Raw genomic sequence first — 22,566 nt, 5'->3', positions numbered from 1 at the left:
TATCACCTCTTCAGACATATTCATTCCTCCTTACCAAAATAAGTGGAACTGGAGCTGTGCTGAAAAACATTGTGTGCAGGTTCTTAGTCTATGTTTTGCCAAAATTACTTAAACTTAATATAGAAGTATACATAGCTTGAATAAGTTGCAGGTGCTGATATTGTTAAAAGAATGCTCTCTTTATGCTTATTGTTATTTAAACAGTATTTAATAAAAAAACAGAGCCAAAAGCACCAGCAGACCAGAGCACCAAGGGCCGTGGACACTTCTGCCAAAATAAAAATCAGAGTCACAGAATGGTTTTGGTTGGAAGGGACCTTTAAGATCATCTATTTTCCGTCTCTCTGTTCAGGTGATAAAACATTGGTATATGAGTCCTCCTTGGAAGATGAGATGAACAATTCACTATAGTATATTTTATATCCTGGCTTCATCCCAAGAGCTTAGGTGTCTGTTCCACATATGGACACTTACTTGGAATTCAGTGTCTCAATATGGATCTGAATCCAGCTCCCTGATTTTAGAGGTTTTCTGGGATGGCTGTATAGTTTCATGCCTTTACAAATGGATAAGACAGCAACTTTCTGCATCTCTACATCAGAAAGAGCTCTCCCAAATCTCTCTTAAATTTCTAGTGCAACCAATGATCCTTTAAAGCCAACCAATGTCTCTCCTCAGGATCTATTGGTGTAAATGCATCACGTAGACTTTTATGGGAAATCTGCACACCACTATCACTCAACCACAGAAAGACAGTAAGGAAATACAGAAGAATAATATAACATAGCCTTCTGTTCTGGAAATCCCTAAAAGATATTTCTGTTGCAGTGCTCACTTCTACTTCTGAGCTTTCACCTGCAGAGCTCTGCATTTTCCTTCTTTAAGCAGTGGTGGGAAAGTCATCTTCTTCCATCCCTATTTTTCCGAGACATGTTCTGGTTTATGAATTCAAGTTTCATCCTGGGACTTCATGAGTTGATTTCTTGGGGTAAAACTATTGAGGAGCAGGTCTTCTGCACTGCAGCTGGTGTCTTATGATGCTTATAAGAGGTGATCAGCTGTTCTTGTCTTTGTTTTGTTAGCCACTCATTATCACCACTTTAAATCCCTGTCCAGCATGAGGTACATGATAGAAAGTACAGTGTCCTAGCACAAGACAATTTGGCAATTGAAAAATAACATCATTTGTAATTTGGTATGGATAAATCTATACAGAAACACTGGTGTGCTATATCATATATATCCACCTGCTTACACATGACTGTGATGGCTACAATAAATGAATCTTTGTGCTACAGAGCAGGAATGATCCTATATTATTCAATTACACAGAGAACAGGTAATTCTGTGAAATTCCAGCTCCTTTGTTTACTTTAGGGGCTTGTGTGTCCCCTGTATTTCAACCCCAATGCTCTGCAAAATTAAAAAGGAGTCATTTTAATTTTAAGAATGCAAGGTAGTGTTGCTTGGCAACACCATGGTTAATGGCTGGTCCCTGACTGGCCTGGAGCATTGCTGTTCAGAAACACTCTATGTACAGACATCCCATTATTACCCAGAAAGGTTATTCCCATTATTACCCAGAAAGGTTATTGAGATTTTTTTTTTCACTGTCCATTTAATTGACAAGTATTCTCTCAAAATCAACACAATTGGAAGAATCTTTTTGCTTGACTTTGACATGTAAAGTATTTGTAATTCACATAGAACTAATGAGGGAAAAAATCCGTAGAAAGTCCCCAGAACACAGTTATTAACACAACCATCACAGCACACAAGACCACTCTAGTTAGGAACCTTTGTACTGTTATGTGCTTTGATTTCTAAAACCTACACATATGTTTTCATGCATTACTATGAATTACTAATACTATAGTTTCTATACAAAGCAGAGGACTGGCCATGTCTTTTGTCTCCCTTGATAACAGTACCCTTCTTCCATTCTTCAATGATTTGTTAGGAAAAGAAAGTTGCCTACATGATTTCTGTGAAAAAATTGGCGTATTTCAGTTTTTAATGCAGTGCTACTAAGTGTATCCAAATTCCAGACAGGTGTTTGTGGGATCATTTTTTAAATTACTAAACTCACAGAACAGCAAGTTGAGAAAGATAAGAGAGAATAGATAGCTGCTCTAGAGGTCTAGAGGAAAAGCTCTTGAGATATATGTTAACAAGAAGACGCTTTCTTCCATGAATGCCAAAGGTATTTTAGACTTAACCTCAGTTAGGGAAGGTGAGTCATTAGAGAGTGAGTATTCACTGTCTAATGTGCCATGTATGCATATGTTAAGAAGGTGTTCTGGGGATTTGAGCCTCCGCTATTAATGTAGGTATAGGTTAAACTAAGAAAGGAGGTTTGCAGACACATCAGGAAATACCTTGAGAGGGAAAGATTTATACATTTAAAAACTGCTGTCCCTAACTGACCAATAATAACAATCAAGCTAAACAACTATGTTCAAGGAACTGTTACGGTGCAGCCCAAAACCAACCAAAGATATTTAACTAGTGAAGTATCTTCTCAACCCTGATCAGATAACAGCTTTGCCTTGCTGAGTCTTTTCAGGGTATTGAGAAGCATCCCCCCAGTATCACTCAGTCCCATCTGAGTGACGAAATTATCAGAGCAGAGAACTTGGCTAAAGGTTGGAGATAAATCACTCCAGGGTTTATAGTCTGAGACCTCTTTCTCCTACTTGGTTATCATTTTACTATTTCCATGTTTCAGTTCATCACTTTCACTGCAGGAACAGGTCAGGGTTTCCACCTGTATTTGCAGAAGATAAACTGGGCCTAGGAAAACTTTGCTGTGCACTGTGTTCTCTTTAAAGCTTTACTAGGCTTCTCAGTTCACAGAAACAAAATAACACAGATTCACTCTGATGTAAACACTTTAAAAATACAAAAAAATGAGGAGAGGCTGAGGGAACTGGGGCTGTTCAGCCTGGAGAAGAGGAGGCTCAGGGGAGACCTCATCACTCTCTACAACTCCCTGAAAGGAGGGTATAGCCGGGTGGGGGTTGGTCTCATTTCCCAGGCAACTCTCAGCAAGACAAGAGAGCATGGACTTAAGCTCTGCCAGGGAAGGTTTAGGTTGGATATTAGAAAGAATTTCTTTAGGGAGAGGGTGATCAGACATTGGAATGGGCTGCCCAGGGAAGTAGTGGATTCTCCATCCCTGGAGATATTTAAAAAGAGACTGGATGTGGCACTCAGTGCCATAGTCTAGCAACCGTAATGGTGGTTCAAGGGTTGGACTTGATGATCTCTGAGGTCCCTTCCAACCCAGCCAATTCTATGATTCTATAAATAATAACTCGGATCGTAACACACTCCTAGAGCAAAGTTCTGTGTGGACACTGATCCACCATTCAAAAGGGATTATTTTTAATAGACTATGGTCATTTTTTAAAAGCTCATTATGGAATACCTCTTGGTGAATATGAGATAAAAAATGCAAAAATGCGTTCTGCAGCTTAGAAAATACACACAGTTGGAAACTGTGGACTTTCAGTAAATTAGAATATCATTGTAAAGAAGAGGTGAGATTTAAATATAAGATTTGCACCAGTATATGTTGAAATAACCTTAATGTGTCTACAGAGACATCAATAAACCACAGTTACTCTGAATAATTTTTAACAAAAAACCATGACTATCAGAGCAAAATAATGTCATTAAAAGAAAGACAGTTATATTTTTTCACTGTCCATCTACTTCACTCAGAACCTCATAAACTCCACATGGAAGTCAAACATAACATTACTTACAAATGTAAGTCATAAAACAACGAGTTAAGGTGACATAATTTTTCTTGTGTTGTACATAATTAACAATTAACCAGACAAGAAAAAAAACACAATAAAACAAAGCAACCACACAGACAAACAAAAACCCACATAAAACTCTGCTGACAGAAAGATGATTCACTGCTTGTCAAAAGAATTCAAACATTACCAGTAAAGCCTACTAAAAATAATAATATTAAAAAGCACTGGTCTTCTTACCTATCATGACATACAATGAATGATGATTAACACAGAGAAATATAAACAGGAAAAATTGGCCAGTGAGTAATTGAAATTAGCAAATGATCATCATAACAGTTTTACTTCATACCCTTTTCCCAATTTTCCTCTGCAATTATTATTTGAATTTCTTTAAAATGTGTTCATGAGATTTTTGTAAGATGCTTGGATGTTTTTTTTTAGTATTTATATTTTTTATAACTTTTATCACCACAACTTCCTAAGTGTGGTTGCCAGGAAAATTATAAACTGCAGTTCTCCTTAATCATTTATTATTTTTTATTTGACATGACAAATATTGCAAGATACCAGACAGTTTCACCTCTCTGTCTCTCAGAAAACATAGACTATGTTGTAGGTAAGGGGCCAGGGACAAAGCTCTGGAAAATCTAGTCACTGACACCATAATCATGTGCAATTAATGCAAGGTTACACATCATAAAGAGAAATAGTGTATTAAGATGTTAGAGAAGACAGAGAAATACAAGTGCTCTTGCAGTACTGCTTGCACAATTCGTGAAATAGATTTCTTGTCAGCTATGATTGGAAAAGATAAACTGAATCAGAATAGGTGCAGAAGGAGATGCCAAGATAGTAGGAAAACAAAGGTCATATTATCCAAGAGATTAGAGTAATTGATTTATATAATCTGATGAAGTCTAGGCCAGCAGGGACAATGATGGAAGCTTACCAGAGGGACAGAAAGACATGTAAGAAAGACAGAGGGACAGTACTGGCATAAAGAACAGAGGAGTTTAAACTGACCATAATCAGGGTGAGACCATAAGTGGGGAGACTGATCCCAAGTATGGGAACAGACACATGCTGGAACTAATGCATTTAGCCTTAGATGCTAATGCTATTCTTCCCTTAAGAACATATGTATTTATTTAGTTTTATAATCAAAGAAGCCTAATTTTACTTACTTGAAATGAAATTACTAAAATCTATTGGCCAAAATTTTTTTTTTCAGGCATTTTAGCTGTCCTCAGACAAAATCCTCCCTTTTGGGGACCAAAGGGCAAAACAAGACCTGCACATGAGTTCAAATCTCTAATGAAGGTTCACATTTCATTTTAAGCATCACATCATCATTTGGAGAGCTTTAGCACAGAAAAAGAGTGTGTCATCTCCTTGAGAAGTTAAAATAAAGAATGTAGTTATTTCTATATTTGTAATTGACTAATGACAGCCTTTTATCAATTATTAATCTCTATACAAAGCTGTGTAAGGTTGTTTAAGAGATTCTCCCTGCAGTTGTCTGAAGAATGTGATCATTTGTCTCCATCACTCCTCGTTGGGGGTCTTGTAGACAGACTACATGACCTGTCAGAATCTGTCAGAATACTCCTACAAAGCAGAATTCATCAAGATTTAATCAGTTTGCCATCACTATAAGGACTGATGACCAATGGTAGGACAAAGAGTAATGGATACAAGTTGGAGCATAGGATGTCTTGTGGAAACATAAGAAAAAGCTTTTCCACCGTGAGGGTGACAAAACACTGGAACATGTGAGGCTGTGGAGTCTCCTTCTCTGGAGACATTCAAAACCCACCTGGATGTGTTCCTGTGTGACCTACACTGGGTGGTCCTGCTCTGGCAGGGGACTTGATGATCTCTCAAGGTCCCTTTCAATTCCTAACATTCTGTGATTTCTGTGATTTTGAGAGGCATACATTTTGACTAAGCACCCATTTATGATCAAAAGCATGGCTTTTGGTTCTTTTTGGTTTTGTTTATCATTCTTTACCCATGATGACCTAATGTCACTTGACAAGTCTACAGTGAAGCATGTAGACTTCTCAAATATTTAACCTCCACACCAACATGCCCACTTTTTAAGGCTTTTACTGAAAGACCTCATATATGATTTCAGCAAATCCCATCTTCCTAATAACTAAATGATAAATCCATGCTAGAACTGATTTAAAGTTCTTATTACCCTTACCAATCAGACACAACCAGGTTGTCAAAGCATGGAGCAGGGTGCCCAGGAATGCCAACATTCATCCCATGTTTATTTTATCAAGCCTGTGCTAGCACATCCTTACCTTTATCACAGGTATCAACAGTTTTTGAAACAGATTTTGTGAAAGATATGTCAATAAAAGATGCTTTTCTCTTTCTTTAATTAATCATTTTCTGAAATATGTGTCCCTAAGTTGTATGTGCTTTATTGGTATAGCACATTTTTGTCCACTAGAAGCTTATAATTCCTTCAGCTCTTCAGTGAGTTCTTCACTGAGTTCTTCAGAGATTTCACCTCTTTCCACTTTCTGTGAACAATAATGATTTGTTCATCTCCAACAGAGAAAATATCAGGAGTCAGGTTCTCTGCTGCCTTGTATCTCCCGTTGAAAAATAATACAAACCACCTCATTTTTATTTAATAGCATTTTTTGCTTCTTCAAATGGCATGAGCATTTTTAAAAGTATCCATGACATCTAGCGCTATATATTATTTATCTAGTGAGAGCTTTTTGCTCTCTGATTTCTTTTGCCACAAGCCAGAATTCAAGAGGCAGAGGTGTTAATTGCGCTCCTGTTTCAAGGGTAGACTTTGGTTCCAAAGCTGAGCCAGAACTCATTTAACTAGTTCACAGGAAATCTGACCTTCTAGAAATGTCATTGTGTCGTTGCCCAAGCTATAGGTTTTCCTTGGTGGGCAATAAAGCCTGAATTATTGACTGTTCCACTGAGCATATCTTTTCCAGAAATAACTGCCCATAGTTACTCCTAATGTTTTTAGGTTCATCACTGTTATAGTGATGGGGCCAGTATATCCTCACAGATGTTATAATATATACCATGTTATAAAGCTAAAAGATACAGGGAAATTTAATTATCATGTAATTCACTATTACTGCATTTGCTATTGTTGCATAAGTTCCTTTATTTAGCTGTGACCTGTTTTCCCTCTCTTTCTTCTATCTTTTTTTGTTTTTTTTTTTCCCCTGGCCAAGATGTCCACCAAAACACAGCCCAGACAATGACAACAAACACAGGGAATAAGCAGAGTGCACTCAAGCGTGCAGAGAATGAGTTAGAAGCACCACCAGTGAACACTGGCAATGCTTCTCTGAGCTTGCTTCCAGCATTTTAATGAAGTAAAGCAACTAAATCGTAGCCATTAAACAATTCTGGAAATAGCTGAAGCAAGCATAATGTATGCAAGGATGTACCTTCAACAATCTATATGAAGTCTTTCACTACATCTTTGAAAAAATGGAAAAAATTATTTTATGCGAGGCACTGAATCTATTTTTGTTATGTCATATATTTCACTGCAATGAGTAGGAAGCTACATTAGTCTTGCAAGATAGAAGGAGATCTAAAAATTTGTCTTCTGTATTATGACTTGTATCTCATATGTGAACTGTCAGAACTCTGGGATTTGAAGAAAAAGAAGCAGAAACCATTCTCTGTAGGGATGATGACAAACCTAAGAAATCTGTCATGGTTGTTGAGCATCCTTAAGCCAGTGCAAACGGAGGCTTTAGGAAGGAAGTAACTAGATCCACAATATCATAGTTTTTAATATCTATGCAGTCTTCTAAGGGCCGTATTTGATTTTGGCAACCATCTTAAAACTTTTTGTGCACTTAAAATTTGTACTATAACCAGTGGCATTTTCCACGTTTCAGACTTTTAAACTGAAGAGAAAAAAACAACCTGGTTTTGGTCCTCTATCTTCCTTAGGGGTTTGGAATGGGGTTTCTTTGCTTTAACTCATACAAAACTCATATAAAGACAGATTTACAAAGGATCCTATGAAGTCATTCAGTGCATCTGTTTCTCCACACAGCTGGGCTTCCTATACCTATTATGTTCCTCAATGAAGTTTCTAGAGCTCTCCAGTAAAGCACTAAAGAAGTTTTTATTATCTTCTTAAGCAACCTTCTTTAGTGCTTACCTGCAAAAAGTACTCAACAGTGGGTTTAGCCCCTTAAGAATCATACCATTCAAATGCTGGATTGACATCCTGAAAAACTGAAGTTTCTGTTTCCCTCACAAGAAAGTTTTAAAAATCAAAGTAATAAAGAAAGTATTAAAACAACACAAACATCTTGAATACAAAGGTTTCCTCATCTGCCTGATATTCTTTATCTACATTGAAGTTTTCTTTACTTCAACACAGAACAAAAAACACAGGAAAAACAAACCCCATGCCCAAATTACATCCTTTGTAAGGATAAAACACAAACATGGGGAGGATAAGGAGCACAGGACCTTCTTAAATACATAATATCTCACAGTTGAATAAAACTCTTAAGTTCCCTTGTTGACACTCGAGTTGGCCAAGCTCTGTCAACTCAATCTCAGCACAGGTCTCCTGTGTCATCTTCAGGTGTCATCTTCAGCACCACAGCAGGCACTCTGGATGCAGCTGCAGGTACCACAGACACCCAGGAGTTAAAACATCACTTGCAATGGATTGAAAAATGGAATTTATTGGAGTGCAATGAATATGCCTCAAAGGAATACAATCTCAGTGAAAAATGTGAAGGCAGTAGAGTGCAGTCAGTTGGACCCTGGTTGTGCAGATAATTAAAAGGATCTCCCAACATTCCCTGAGGATTGGAGTCATTCCATTATCAGGATATGGTTGTCATAAACCTGGCCCCTAGTTTTAAAAAAACATAAAAGTGTATTGAATACTGTGAAATGTGTGGCAAAAATAACAATTATGCTCTGAAGTGCTGGAAAACAATGATAAATGAACAATTTAACTGCAGAACTACCAGTTCCTTTTAATAGCCAGCAGGGACATACTCAGTGAATCTCAGAAATGTGATTCTTTACATGCCATGGGCTTGTGAATTTAAAAAAAAAAAAAAAAAAAAAAAAAAGGTTTTCCTGAATTTTCAGGATTGTACTTCAGTCTTTTCCACTATCTAATGAGTCTGGCACAAAGTTTACAAAAAGAAATATGGCAGCCATTAAAATATATATGATATTTTTTACCACCTCTCCTAGCCTTTAAACTGGGTCTTAAAAATAGCCTGTATGTAGTCTACACTTTTTGCCAAATGAAAAGAGTTATATGGAAGAGAAAAGGAGAAAGCCTAGAACGTGTGGAGGGTCTTCAAGCTAAGACGTATGGAGATGATTTTCATGCACAAATACAGCAAAACTTTATATTATTAGATAATTTTTGTCTATTTAAAAACATATGCTTGCTTTGCAACAGGCTACAGCATTCTTTATTTAATGAAGTAGAACTGTTGGTACCCAGGATAAATATATTTAAGATGTCTCGGGATGATGTGAGTCATTCAGCTGATATGACTCTTCCTTCTGACTCAAATTTAAGCTTATTGTATTGTGGAAATCTGGGGGTCTACACAGGAAGAATCTACCCTAAAGTAGAATGGGTTCAGATGTGGTCCTGGGGCAGATCTGTAGTGTTGCTCCCCTGACCATCAGATTCCTGTGAAAGCCACTGAGCAGTATTTGTAGAATAGTTTGCCAAGTTCGCCACTTAAACTCTTCTGAACTTTTATGGCAGCTGAACATCCAAATTATTTTTTTAATGGAAATTGTTTTCTAAGGAGTATATGAGCTGTTCACATCATATAAAGAATGTGGCATATGTAATCTGGGTAGCAGGGGCAGCGGCAAGGTTGGGAAAACTACACTGTTAACATGTGCTGATAGAAGACCAGAGAGTCAGCTTCTGGAGTCAAAAGTTTGCACCTTGGCAGCTAACTCAGATAAAGCCCAGGGTGATCTTTCTTCACTGCTATGCTTATTCCATCTATCTAAACTGGCAAATGTGCAAGCAGTATGGATAATTTTATACCAGAGAATTAAGCAGTGCAACCCACTGTGTGATTAAATAAGTGGAGTCTGGTAGTGCTCTGATCCAAACCAGCCAGTGTGATACACAGATGATTCCCAGGCATAGTTCAGGAGTCAGTACATGGCAGGGACCATCCCCAGCACACATCCAGTCTGCAAGCAGGCAAACTGTTTAAGAGAGCAGCACAGTTCCTTTGCAGGGATGCACAGGGTTGTTTCTGGGCACTTTTTAATTACTAATATAAACATGGACTTTGAACACAGCATTTTTGTTTTGCTCAACAGACATGCTAGACATTTCAGTAATTTCTTAATGCATTTATTTACTCCTTAACATTTGCAGAGCATACTTTCTTCATCTCTTGCTGCAGCTTTTCTCCATCCTGAAGAGGCAATTGTGATCAGCTTCCATCTGCCCTAACAATACCCTGTTTAATTGGTATTATATTCCTCTTCCAGCTGCAAGTCAGTAAAACTCTTCACACAAACACACACACAGATCAGTTCTCTTCCACAGAAGGACTACTTGTACACTATCAAATGCTGAAGGGCTTTCCAGTGGTTAAAATTCCCTGATGTTCCCAGCAGCACAGTAAAAAAGGATCTGTGCACATGGCCTGTACAGAAACAACAATGCACTCTTTCAAAATATCAGTCCAGATGAGCTGCAGACTGGGATTTTAGGTCTTGAAGAAGCAAGTGTAGAAGCAAGTCAAGATAAAACAAAATATATATAACGGGATGTATTTTATTCCTTTGTTCTGTTTTTTTTGTTTGTGGGACAGAAAAACTATTTCTTGGTGTGACCAAGTTTAGAAAACCATTAAAACTACAATATATTAGTCATCTTAGAGCTCCTAGAGACTCATGGAAGGCAAATCATACTGCCTGGAAATGTTAAAATCATCTCCTATTTTATATGATAGCCTTGACATAAAAATGGAAATAATCCCCTCAGGTCACAACCCAGGGAGAAAAAAACCCCATGACCCTGAGTTATAAACAGGAAGAGATTTTCAGTGTACTGCAGGGGATTTAGTGAAGGGATCCCCATTAATGTTAATAGGAGGCAGAGGGATGAAACCCACGCACTGAAGTGGAAATTTAGCCCTTCATGTCAAATGTTCTGAACACCAGGCAGCTTGCTACTGCCTGTGCATCCAGCCAGAAGCAGGGATGAAAGCAGTGATTTGCTTTCTGATGTTTTAGTGGAACTGAGGACACAATGTAAGCATAAGGCGTCTGGAAATAATGCTCCTTTTAAGAAATTTGGGAGGTAAGTGCCTACTCCGCTGCACAGACAGGAGATCTCTCACTCTGCAGCTCTCTGACAAAAATTAAAAAAAAAAATGTGGGTGTCATTTATATTAGAAGAGATTAACATTATACTTCATTCCCCATGCAAACAAGACAACCTAAGTGCACTAACATGTATACTAACCATTTTTATCCAAACACAAATGCTTCTCTCTGCAGGGCTTTTAAGCAAATTACAAGACAAAATGAACATAAAGTGCAAAATGAGCTATTCTATTGTAAAGGTCATGGGTTTTTGTATCATTTCTGAAGCTTTTTTTATTAATTAGTTTTGTTATGTTTTTCAATGTTAACTATAAAACATTCTGGTGTATTCTTCATTCCCTGCATTTTTTCAGCTAAAGTTTGTCTTTTTATAACAGAAGAGCTGAAATATCAAGGGAATGCTGGTAAGTGAAGTACGTGATGGATTTCTCTCTGTTTTGGAAAACATTGGTATTTCGTTCACTTCCTTCTTTCCTTCCCTCCTAAAAGTAGGGGAAGGTTGGTCCCCAAAGAGGGGAGCCAAGCAGTGGAAAACAAAAATTATAACCAGTGGGGGAAATAATGTCAGTGCATAATAACTGGAGATGTGACCCTATCCATAGCTGCCTGAATGCACAATTGGAAAATTTACCACAAGTTCCAAGGCTGCTATTTCTCCTTTTTTATTAGGGAGTACTATTTGATACAACTGAATCCATTTGAGGAAAAAGGGCAGGTTAAGTTGTCACGTGTCATGACCTGTAAGTGCAACGCATATGCAAATTATTATTATTTACCAATGGGGGGGTGGGTGAGTGGCTGATAAGCTGGAAGCTGCCATCCAGAGCTTTCATGAGAGGCTAGAGAGATGGGCTGGGGGGAATATCATGAAGTTCAGCAGAGACAAGTGCAAAGTCCTGCACCTGGACATGCACAGTACCTTGCACCAGGACAGGCTGTGGGGCGGTAGAAAGAAGCTTTTCAGAGAAGACCCAGTGGTTCTGGTGGACACCAAGCTGAACATGGGTCAGCAATCTGTGCAGAGATGAAGACCAGCCATGTTCTTGGTTGTATTAGTAATATCACAGTCAGCAGGTCAAGGGAAGTTACTCTGCTTGCTGATCATCTGAGGTGGTTCACTTTTGGAGCAGAATGTCCAGTTTGGGTTCCCCAGTACAAGAGAGATATTGACAAACTTGAGACCCCAGAGAGGGGCAAGCAATGGGAACTAGACCACAAAACATGAAAGATGAAGTTCCAGGAGCTGGAACTTACTTAGCATGAAAGGAATAAGGCAAAGGGGGGATTTACCTACCATATTCCACTGTGTGAAGAGGGAGATGGGACTAGAATCATGTCTATTGCACTACAAAGCACAAGTTACCACAAAAACTCTGACTGGTCATATGGAAAACATTGTTCGTAGTCAGGACTGTCAGAAACTGTAATATCCTGCCACCAGATTCTGTGCCATTGTCATCACAGAAGATTTTCAAAACTAGACTCAAAAAATCTCTGAGCAACCTGATCTAGCTTTGAAGCCAGCACTGTTTTGAGCAGAGTGTGGGCTAGAGACCTCTCGAGCTCCCTTCTTACCTAAACTGGACTCTGATTTTATATGAAGTTCAAAATATTGCTTGATTCCATAAACAATTCTGCAAGAGAAGAGACATTACTATAGACCTCAAAAAGGTCTAGCCTGAGCCAGGAGGGCACAAGAGGTCACAGCATTTATGAACAGATAGTATTCAGCCAAAAAAGAGGATCAAACTCACATGCCTTATAGTTTTTAATAATATTGCACCTGTACTTCAAGATCACATTACTAGTGGAAAATGATATGTGTAACACCAAACTATTCTGTTTTGAAAGGGGTCAGGAAAAGATCAAAGGATTTCCCTCAGAAACTCTTTGAAATATTATTTAGAAGCTTTTCTACAGTGAAATTTCAGCATATAAGAAAGCCTTTGCTATCATTTCTATTCCTTGTTTCACTGATCTTTTCCTAGTGGAGAATATGAAAGGCAAGGCTGAGTAGTTCTCCCTCTCTGTACCTCTCTGTAACTTGTCCCAGTCATGCAAGAAAGGGGAAGCCCAGCACTTACATGGCCAAGCTGCATAACCTTGGCTCAGACTTCTGTGGAAATAGTTACATTTGAGAAAGACCTGTGAAAAAGACCGTAGAGCAGAGCTAAGGAAGATAAAATTGCAGACAGGTAAGAATTCTGAGATAGGATCATTAGTAGCTCAAGTATTCAAGGAAGGAAAGAAGTGGCATGGAAATGTATAAAATTCTAAAGGGAAAAAAAGTAATAAAGAAAAGAAAGCTATGCTGAACAATAACAGCTCCACAACACCATCTATGCCACGCAGCAAAGTAGTTCAACCTTGAATAACATCTACCTGGCCTGCAAACACCCTTTCAGTGTCTTATTGGGCTAGGGAGGATAACAAGCTATGCAATTTGTTAAAGACAGGCTAACTTTTCTGTGTGTTGGCCATTAGGTAATTTTCTTATCCTTTAAAGTTGTGGATACCCTGCTTGCAGGGACTCTGCATGTGGCTAAACATACTGAAACAAACTGCCCAAAGAGGCATCATCACAGGAGTCCAGTTTTGAACTTTGAAGCCACGTTTGTCTTTGAACTTAGAGGTCAGAAAAAAGAACCTTTTAATGTGTCATCTTATTAGTCAGCTTGAACTGATGCAAAATCATGCATCTTGCGTGGATAAAGCCCTTAGGAGTACTCATATTATTGTCACTGACAGCTTTCTATGCTGCTTCTATGCTTGGGTATTTTGTAATTAATGTCCTTTCCAAATAGTCAATTGACAACTTGCATTTTGCAAGCCTTTTCAATGGAGCCACCCTTCTTTTTACAAACTTTGAGCACTGAGACATGAAACCCAAAATAGCAGCATGGTTTTAGGCAATTAATATATAGTTGATTGCAATTTCAAAGTTATTACTTTACAGCAAAATTGCCTGCTTTCAGTTTATACTAGTGGAATTCCCAGAACTTGAAAATAATTACAAGAAGTAGTAGCAAACTTGTTTCAATTGACAGACTGAAAACCCCGCCAATATCTAGAACACACACTACCAGGGACCACTATATTTTGTGCCAAGGGCATCATGTCACTCCCGAGATAAACCACTCTCTGTATCCTCTACCACACCCCTTAGAGCTGTTACTGTCAAGCAAGAAGCCGAGGAGATCTCTTGAATAATTAGTTTCACAAAAATTAGGCAGGTTAAGCAAGGGTGCTCTGACTTACTAAGATATTATTCTGGTAATATTTCCCTTCTTCCATGTGTCCTCAGATGGTCAAAAGGATGAAGGCTTCACAAGAGTTGGTTTGGGGTTAGTTGCAGTTAAAATCTTGGCTGACAAAGCAGCTGGGATCCTCACTCAGAGAAACCTTTGCATGGTATCACATAATGGTCATGAGAGCACCAAAGACTCAGCAAGCCCTAAAAAGCACAGAATTATTCTGGTTCCAGATCTCCTCAAAAGAGCTACACTTCCACATCAATCAACCACAGTGGCTGGTATATTTTTCATGCAGTTGATATTTATCCCCTTTCCTGTAACATTATATTGCCCATGGAGGGAAAGCTGAAATCTAAATTCTGCAGTTGAAGTTGTCAGCCTGGCTTTTTAGCAGTGACTTACAGAGTCAGATATCATTATTGCTCTAAAGGATGCAGAGGGAGGAAACTGAGCAATTAGGGCACCTTGTAAAACCCTGACAAACTGTAGAGCAGCCTATTTATTTTCCTATTGATCTTCCCTTTTTTCTTTGAGGAGTAATGACTGTCTCATCAAATTCCTCAACTTCCCCAGGTCACACTGTGCCTTAACCTTTGTAATGCTAAAGATCTCAGATTTCCAGTTCTGTAGACTCACTCTGTAATCTTTCACCTAAACTTCTGTGGGTATTTTTCTGTGTTGTTCTCCTACTCTTATACTTCTGATGTTTTTCTCATACCTTTGCACCTCTAAACTCAGATATCAGATTTCTCACAGGAGATGATTGCCCCTTCCAGCATGACAAAGTCCTCCTCTTCCTTGCTTTTCCCTGTGCTGTGCTGTTTAAATTTCAGTTGTTATATATCTGCTAATTATTATCCACTAATACACATGGACAGTGCTTAGTCAGTGACTCCCCCTTCTGTGAAGATGCCCCAGAAACAAGGCTGAAATCAGTGTTCACATTACCAGCTACTAAATGAAATCCTGTTTTAAATTTATTTGACATATGTTGCTGTCATTTTTAATTATTAAGGAATCTACAGGATATAGTGCAGCACTTGAGGCAGGAATGGTCTATTCTTGAATGTCATAGGCACTGAATGTGACCATAATCGACACTCACCACAGAGCTAAGGTACCAATTTGAGCATCATCAACAATTTATCTATTCATCTTAGGTTAAAACTATTGTTTTATTTTTATACCATTGGATATAACAATACAGAAAAAAAAAAAAAAACATGAGAGCATTTGAAATCTAAATTCCTTTCTGCAGACATAATTTTTGGCCAAAATAGCATTTTACTGTTACCTCATGGGCTGGCTGCAAGGACTTAGGTGTTGCAGGTCACTTGGACAACTTTGTCTCTCTGCTGTGAGAAATTACTGCACAGTTTGAAAAACGAATTCTCAAAGATGTGCTAAATATGGTTGACATTTTAGATGACCTCAAGGCATGGCATGATAACATTTAAAAAACTAAATAAAACCTGATTTGAATATAGATATAATTGCAGTAAATAACCCTTGTCCTGAAAAAAACAATGCATAAAAATTGATTTAGGTTGAAATAAATGGTTCTGATTGACTTACGTTTTTTTCTGTGTAACAATAGCGGTACATATGTCTATATGAAATTTGACATACTAAATATATAAATAAGTGTTGATCTTCTTTGTGTCTCAGACTTTTCTTAATTTGTTACTCAGTCACCAGAATAAAAGGTTGATAATTTGTCCAGTTAAGCTTCTGAGTACAAAATTTATATTCAAGGAGAAGAAATGTAGCCCATAGTGGTCAATTCTTGTTCTAAAATGATAGCTACGATGAATTTATATCAGGAATATTATTTATTTTCCTGCCTTTTTTTTTTTTTTTTCTGAGAATTGAAGTCTTACTTTCTCATACCAGTCCCTGGGTCAAGATAACTATACTATCACAACAAAGCTTTTTTGCAGTTCTAAGTATTGAGCCAAAATAAAACCAAAAAACCTTTTCTCTTTTCATGAACACATACAGTGAACAACAGATGCCTTGTTGCAATATGAAGAATTATCACTCACCACATAAAACAGGACAGATTTTCTCATCTGGTATCACTGTTTTGCACTGCATTGTAAACATAATCCAGACCTAAATCCTTGTTAGCTGACATGGCAAGGATTATCCCATTGCAACAATAATCCTTTTGGACACAGACCAAGCCTTAGAGTTCTCCTGGGACTTCCTCCTTTGCTGCAAGTATAGCAAGGAAAGAGGGGTGTTACTAAAAGATAGGAAAAAAGAAATAATTAGTGCCTTCCCGTGTCACCCTAGGCAAACCCCTATGATGGCTTCTAGCCTGCCTGTAATAGGATTGACAAAAGGACTTCCTCCAAATCTAGCAATGTGGGTTCAAGGAGGTGGAGAAGGTTGACCTACACAGGGTAAGGTTTCTCAGCTGATTTAACTGATCAGGGGATATCATCTTCAAACTTACTCCAAGACTCTCCCAAGTCCCCACAGAGAGTCTACAAGGCAACAGTGTGGTAATACACTGAAAATGTAGGCCACAGAAGGGGCTTCAAATTTTAGACACTCTAAACTTTTCCAATATTACTGAACTATAATTAATAAGTTTGTAACATGGACTACTTGGAGATAAAGTAAAGAATGATCTATCAAAATACTCTCTATTCAATAATCTCTAAACAATTTTTGTCAGCATATGTTTAGGATGCTGTGACAGAGACCAAGAAATGGCAGCCAAAAATTATTAGGTATAAAATATCAAAAGGGTAATGAGATTATCCTCAAAACCCAATGCAGTGTCCACATACCCAGACAAAAGACAGCCAAAGCTGTAAACTGAGAAGGGGCAGTCCAGGCTGGGTTGGCATCACTTTGGGTCTTGCTCCTTGTCTGTTGGGCTGGGCTGAGGTTATCATAAAAGCCTCTGGAAAGCAGCCCCCTTTCTTCTCAAGAGGCAAGCAGTGTGCTGCCCCTGAGCTGCCAGCTGACATTAGTAGCAGTAAGATTAGGGGTCAATCATATCTTTAGCTCTCTTATTGTGCAAGATGATGCTTGGAGAGCAGAGGATCATTAGCAGAGAAATAGTTGGATATGGGAATTGGATTCCTGGGGTGTAAATTCCTCCAAATTTTCTCTTTGGAGATTGATAACCTTGTGGGCAGAAGACCAGAATGATGTTGGAAGAGTCCAGTTCTCCCTACATACTCTGTGTGAGCTTGAGCAAACCACACAGACTGTCTGTTTGTATTTCTTTTATCTGTAACATATCCTTTGTTTCTCAGATTCTGTGAGCATGCATTGTTCCATTTTTAGAAATCAAGAACATCCCAACTGTGACAGTCAGACTGTACACAAGGACATTTTGTTTTATTTATTGACATCCAAATAATAGCAATAAGAAGAACTGAGTGGACATCCTCGGATGAGTTTTAAAACAGATAAGGAAAGACCACCTAAATAATGTTTCTGTTTACATTGTAACACAATCATAAACCCACATGTCAGTTCTCCGGAGCACAGAAGAAGAAAATATAATCCATAAATATGCATAAACCAAGAGATACTCCTGGGCCAGGGACTTCAGTAGTATGAAGAATTCTTTAGGTCTTAATAGCATTTGTAGAGAACAGCATTTACAGAGAACAGCTGACAGTGGCCTCTTCAACTATATGGAAAACTCTATCAGCCTTCATAACACATGGAATTTCTTCAGCCTTGTATAACACAAATGAAGATGGTCTCTTAAAATACAATTGAACAATATTCACATGGGTCTTGGCTCACAATAACATTAACAAAAGTTTGCACTCAGTGAGCAGCCATCTGAACATTAAAGTCTGCTATGGGCATATACCATCACTAAGCTCTTTCTCCTTATTTTTTGGAGACATTAAATGCAGTGTGCTCAACTAGATCAGGTTGCCCAGAGCCTCGTCAAGCCTCATCTTGATTATCTCCAGGGATGAGGCCTCAACTACCTCCCTGGGCAACCTGTTCCATTTTTTCACTATCCTCATGGTAAAGAACTTTTTCTTATCATCCAACCTAAATCTGTTCTTCTCCAGACTTCCTGCAGCCTCCTTCAGGTTCTGGAAGGTTGCTAATAGCCCTCCCTGGAACCTTCTCTTCTCCAGGCTGAATAAACGCATCTCCCTCAGCCTGTCTTCCCAGACCCCTGATCATTTTCATGGCCCTCCTCTGGACCTGCCCCATCAGGTCCATGTCCTCCCTGTACTGAGGACTCCAGAGCAAGATTCAATGTTCCAGATGAGGTCTCACCAGAGTAAAATGTCAGAATCACTTGTCTTGGTCTGCTGGCCACACCTCTTTTGATGCAGCCCATGATGAGATTTGTTTTCTAGGCTGCAAATGTGTAGTGTTGGCTCATGTCCAGCTTCTTGACCAGTATCACCTCAAGTCTGCAGGGATGCTTTCTGACACCTTATCCCTCAGCCTGTACTGATAGAGCTGATTGTTCCGACCCAGGTGCAGGACCCTGCACTTGGTATTGTTGAATCTCATGAAGTTCACCTGGGGCTACCATTCTGTTTTGTCCAGGTCCTTCTGGATTACATCTCATCCCTCTGGCTTATAGACAGCACCACTCAGTTTGGTGTCATCTGCAAACATGCTGATGGTGCACTCAGTCCCACTGTCTATATTGTTAATAAAAATATTACAGAGTACAGGTCCCAGTGCTGACCCCTGAGGGACACCACTTGTCACAAGTCTCCATCTAGACATCAAGCTCTTGACCACTGCCCTCTGGATGTGGCCATCCAGACAATTCCTTATCTACTGAGAAATCCACCCATCAAAGCCATAAATCTACAACCTGGCAAGCAAAATGTTGTGGGGGACAATTTCAAAGGCCTTGCAGGAGCCCAGATAGATCACATCCATAGGCCATCCCTTGACCACTGATGTTGTTATCCTATCATAGAAAGCCACTAGGTTCATCAGGCAGGATTTGGCCTTAGTGAAGCCATGCTGGCTGTCTTGGGTCACCTTCCTGTCCTCCATGTGCCTTATCAGATTTTCTAGGAGAATCTTCTCCATGATCTTCACAGGCACAGAGGTGAGGATGACATGTCAGTAGTTCCCAGGGTAAAATCAGGGTAGAGCATGAACGCAGTCCCCCAGCACCACAGATTATGCAGCTGCATTTCCTGCATTCGGGTAAATTGCAGGGCTCAGCAGAGTATAAGCCTTGCCTTGGGAAAACCGCCTGCCTGATCATGGTGTGTTCCCTGCCAGGTAAGTGTGGAGTGATTATATATAAGCCTGGCACATAACATACAGGAAACATTCAGCATGCAGCTCTTCTATGACAGAGTCCATTCAGCACCCCCATAAAATTATAAGGAGTGTATTCAGAAGGAAAACAGTCTTCTGTATATTTACTCAGCTTTCAGAATGCTGTCACAGAAGAAAACTCAACAACCCTTTGTGTTCTTTTCTTTGTCCTTTCCTGAATGAGACCTTTTGATTACAATTTTTTTGGCACAGTTGGTCTTACTACCCACTGCCAATTGTAGATGTCACCCTGAGAAAATATTTTATTATATTCAATAGGATTAGCATAGTCATCGTTTATCTTTCTAAAAACAAAATAGTTGGTCTAGGATATGTAGAGAATGGATGTTCAAGGGTGTCTGGACTACATTATGACTTCAGGTCACAGGTATTGACTTTTCCATTCTAAGCTCTTACAGGTTTCTCTGAGTGATTCCATCCTGGTGTTTCACCAGGAGCACACTTCTGAACCTGATTTCCTTTTTTTCCTTTGGTTCACAGTGCTGTAGTGCCTTGAGAATGCACAAACTAGACCACTTTTGGATTAAAGTAAAGTAGAAGATGCATGCCAGGAGAACATGTAAGGCATTCCAGTTCCTAATTGGCATATAGTCCACCAGAGCAACCAAGATTTGGTCCAAAATAAACTTACCTGAAAGGTTTCTCTCAGGTCTTTCAAAACATCTGCTTTAACCAGCAGATTTGCTTCTATTAAGCTGTTGTATGAGCGTTGCACAAACTTAGCCCCTGCATCTTACCTGTGACAGCACATCCTTACTCTGGAGGGTGCAGGGGTGCAGTCACAGGCATGAGGACAGAGAAGATGCATCTTTGGGCAAAGTCACTTGCATGGGAAGAGGGAACAACTCCCCAGTGCCCCTAGGAGGAAGAGTGGGACCCCTTGTGCACAAGGCGAGTGCTTCCTTACTTGCACTTGCTGTGCACATGAGAGAGATCCAGGCACAGCTGGGTCAGGAGTTAGCATCTCCTCACAGGCCTCAAGGAAGCCAAAGAGGGTGTGGAGGCACTGACTGACTTAAGAGGAGAAATGCAGACAGGTTTCAAGAGCATTAGGGAATGTTGCTAAACATAGTGTCTGTGTGTCGGTGCAGCTCCCTTGTCAGCTCTGAACTTTACAAGAGCCAAATATGCCAGACAGGGCATCCTGAGGGGTTACATGGTTTGGGGATAGATGGGATGAATGGTCACAATATTTGGTCAAAGGCTCTGCAAAGGCCCCTCAAAGCAGTGTCATTCCTGAAAGTTCTGGAAGACACAACTAATTGGTATCCTACTGTGGGACAAGTTTCAATATCCTTTTCTGTTTGAAAGCACATATCACCTTTGTAGAGTATTATTTTTTATCTCAAGCTCCCACAGCTGTTGCCAAGGTCAAGCTGAACATCTTCATACACTTACAAACCGAGTTTATCATCATCTGTGTTTCTACTTCCCAAACAACTACAAATTCTTTAATTTGAGACTAGGTTGAAAGGATGGCTCTGCTTCCTTTTTCTACATACACCTACATCAGCAGGTATGGATGGGCTGACAATGACATCAGCTGAGAACAGTCCCCTCCATCCATCCTGCATCATCTTTCCATCACCACATTCCATCACTGTGCTGTCACCCCTTCAAGGCTCTCTGAGTGTGGTTAGCTACAGGCACATCCACCTGACACTGAATTTAATTCTGACTTCTGCAGACATTCGGTTCCACATGCAGTCTCTTGCATGGATTTCATGCTGAAGTAGGAGACAAACTTCCTTTAAAACAATTACTCTCATTGCTACTTTCTTCTGAGGGCAAAGAAACAAAACAGGAGAGAGTACTCATATGTGGCTAAATTAAACTACTTTTTCTGGGTTTTGCCTTTGTTCCTCCATAAGTGAGGATGGTGTCTGAAGCTTCTCAGATAAGGAAAATTATGTATTTCATTTATTGTGTTGTATACATTAACTTTGAGAAAATGTACTCATCTTTACTGGCAATGGAAAAAATCAGATATCTTTGTTGCTTCTGTTTATAAAGGCTTCTTTTATAAGTTGAAAGAAACATACCCATCTACTATGCATTCTTTTTCTTCTGATGTTAGTTGTCTGCTAAATGGCAACTGCTCATTGATGGGCATATTTAAGTGTTAGGAGAGATCTTTATTTAGACATAGGGAAACCTCAGAGTAGGAAGTACAGTATATGACTATCCAGATACTTTAGCAAAATAGAAGACTTCTGATATAGCAGGCATCCAATACTTTTAGCTGTCAATGGGAATACAGAAGGTTGGAAAATCTGTCCAGTAATAAATTTCTTGTATAGCTAAAGAGCAGTTTTCAGGGTCCTATGGCAGGACTGAAAAAAGTAATGCCTAATCACATTGTTCAGCTCCTCTGGGAAATTACAGCAGACACCTGCAGAAAAACCTGCAAAAAAATATGCATCCTAATTACAGATTATTTAAATCCAGGAAAGTTCATGCATAATTTTTAATTTTTTTAATTTAATATATACACTAATAAATTAACTAACAAAGGGAAAGGACTTAGCAGCAAAATCACTTGACTCGTTCTAATCAGTCTCTGGCTACGTGGTGCCAATTGCATGGTGTTAGTTGCAATCTGCCACTGACAGATGTAGTCAGGTTTGGAAGCTGTTACTTAACCCAGAGGCAGTGAAAGTGGATAATTTTGATGTTATCCTGAGAGGATTAGGATACAAACACAAATTTAAACTCTCTTCTCCACTGCATATTTGAAGATGATGTACATTTGCGTGGGACCAGCTGTCACAAAACTGATTTGGCCTATGTTTTTATTTGAACATATGTGGTTTCTCAAAGGAAGTGGGTTGTAGGCAGAGATGAAAGGAATTCAGTGCCTCTGATCT

General features: G+C 39.1%; 1 pseudogene; it reads right to left on the bottom strand.

Moving 5' to 3' along the window:
- Window positions 1-19,496: 19,496 nt before the first annotated feature.
- On the bottom strand, window positions 19,497-19,647 carry LOC115600482 (annotated as a pseudogene).
- Window positions 19,648-22,566: the final 2,919 nt, after the last annotated feature.

Source organism: Calypte anna, chromosome 1, assembly GCF_003957555.1.
Source record: "Calypte anna isolate BGI_N300 chromosome 1, bCalAnn1_v1.p, whole genome shotgun sequence".
In the NCBI taxonomy this organism is placed as follows: domain Eukaryota; kingdom Metazoa; phylum Chordata; class Aves; order Apodiformes; family Trochilidae; genus Calypte; species Calypte anna.
The sequence above is the reverse complement of the archived record's forward strand: the minus strand, read 5'-3'. Positions and strand labels throughout refer to the sequence as shown.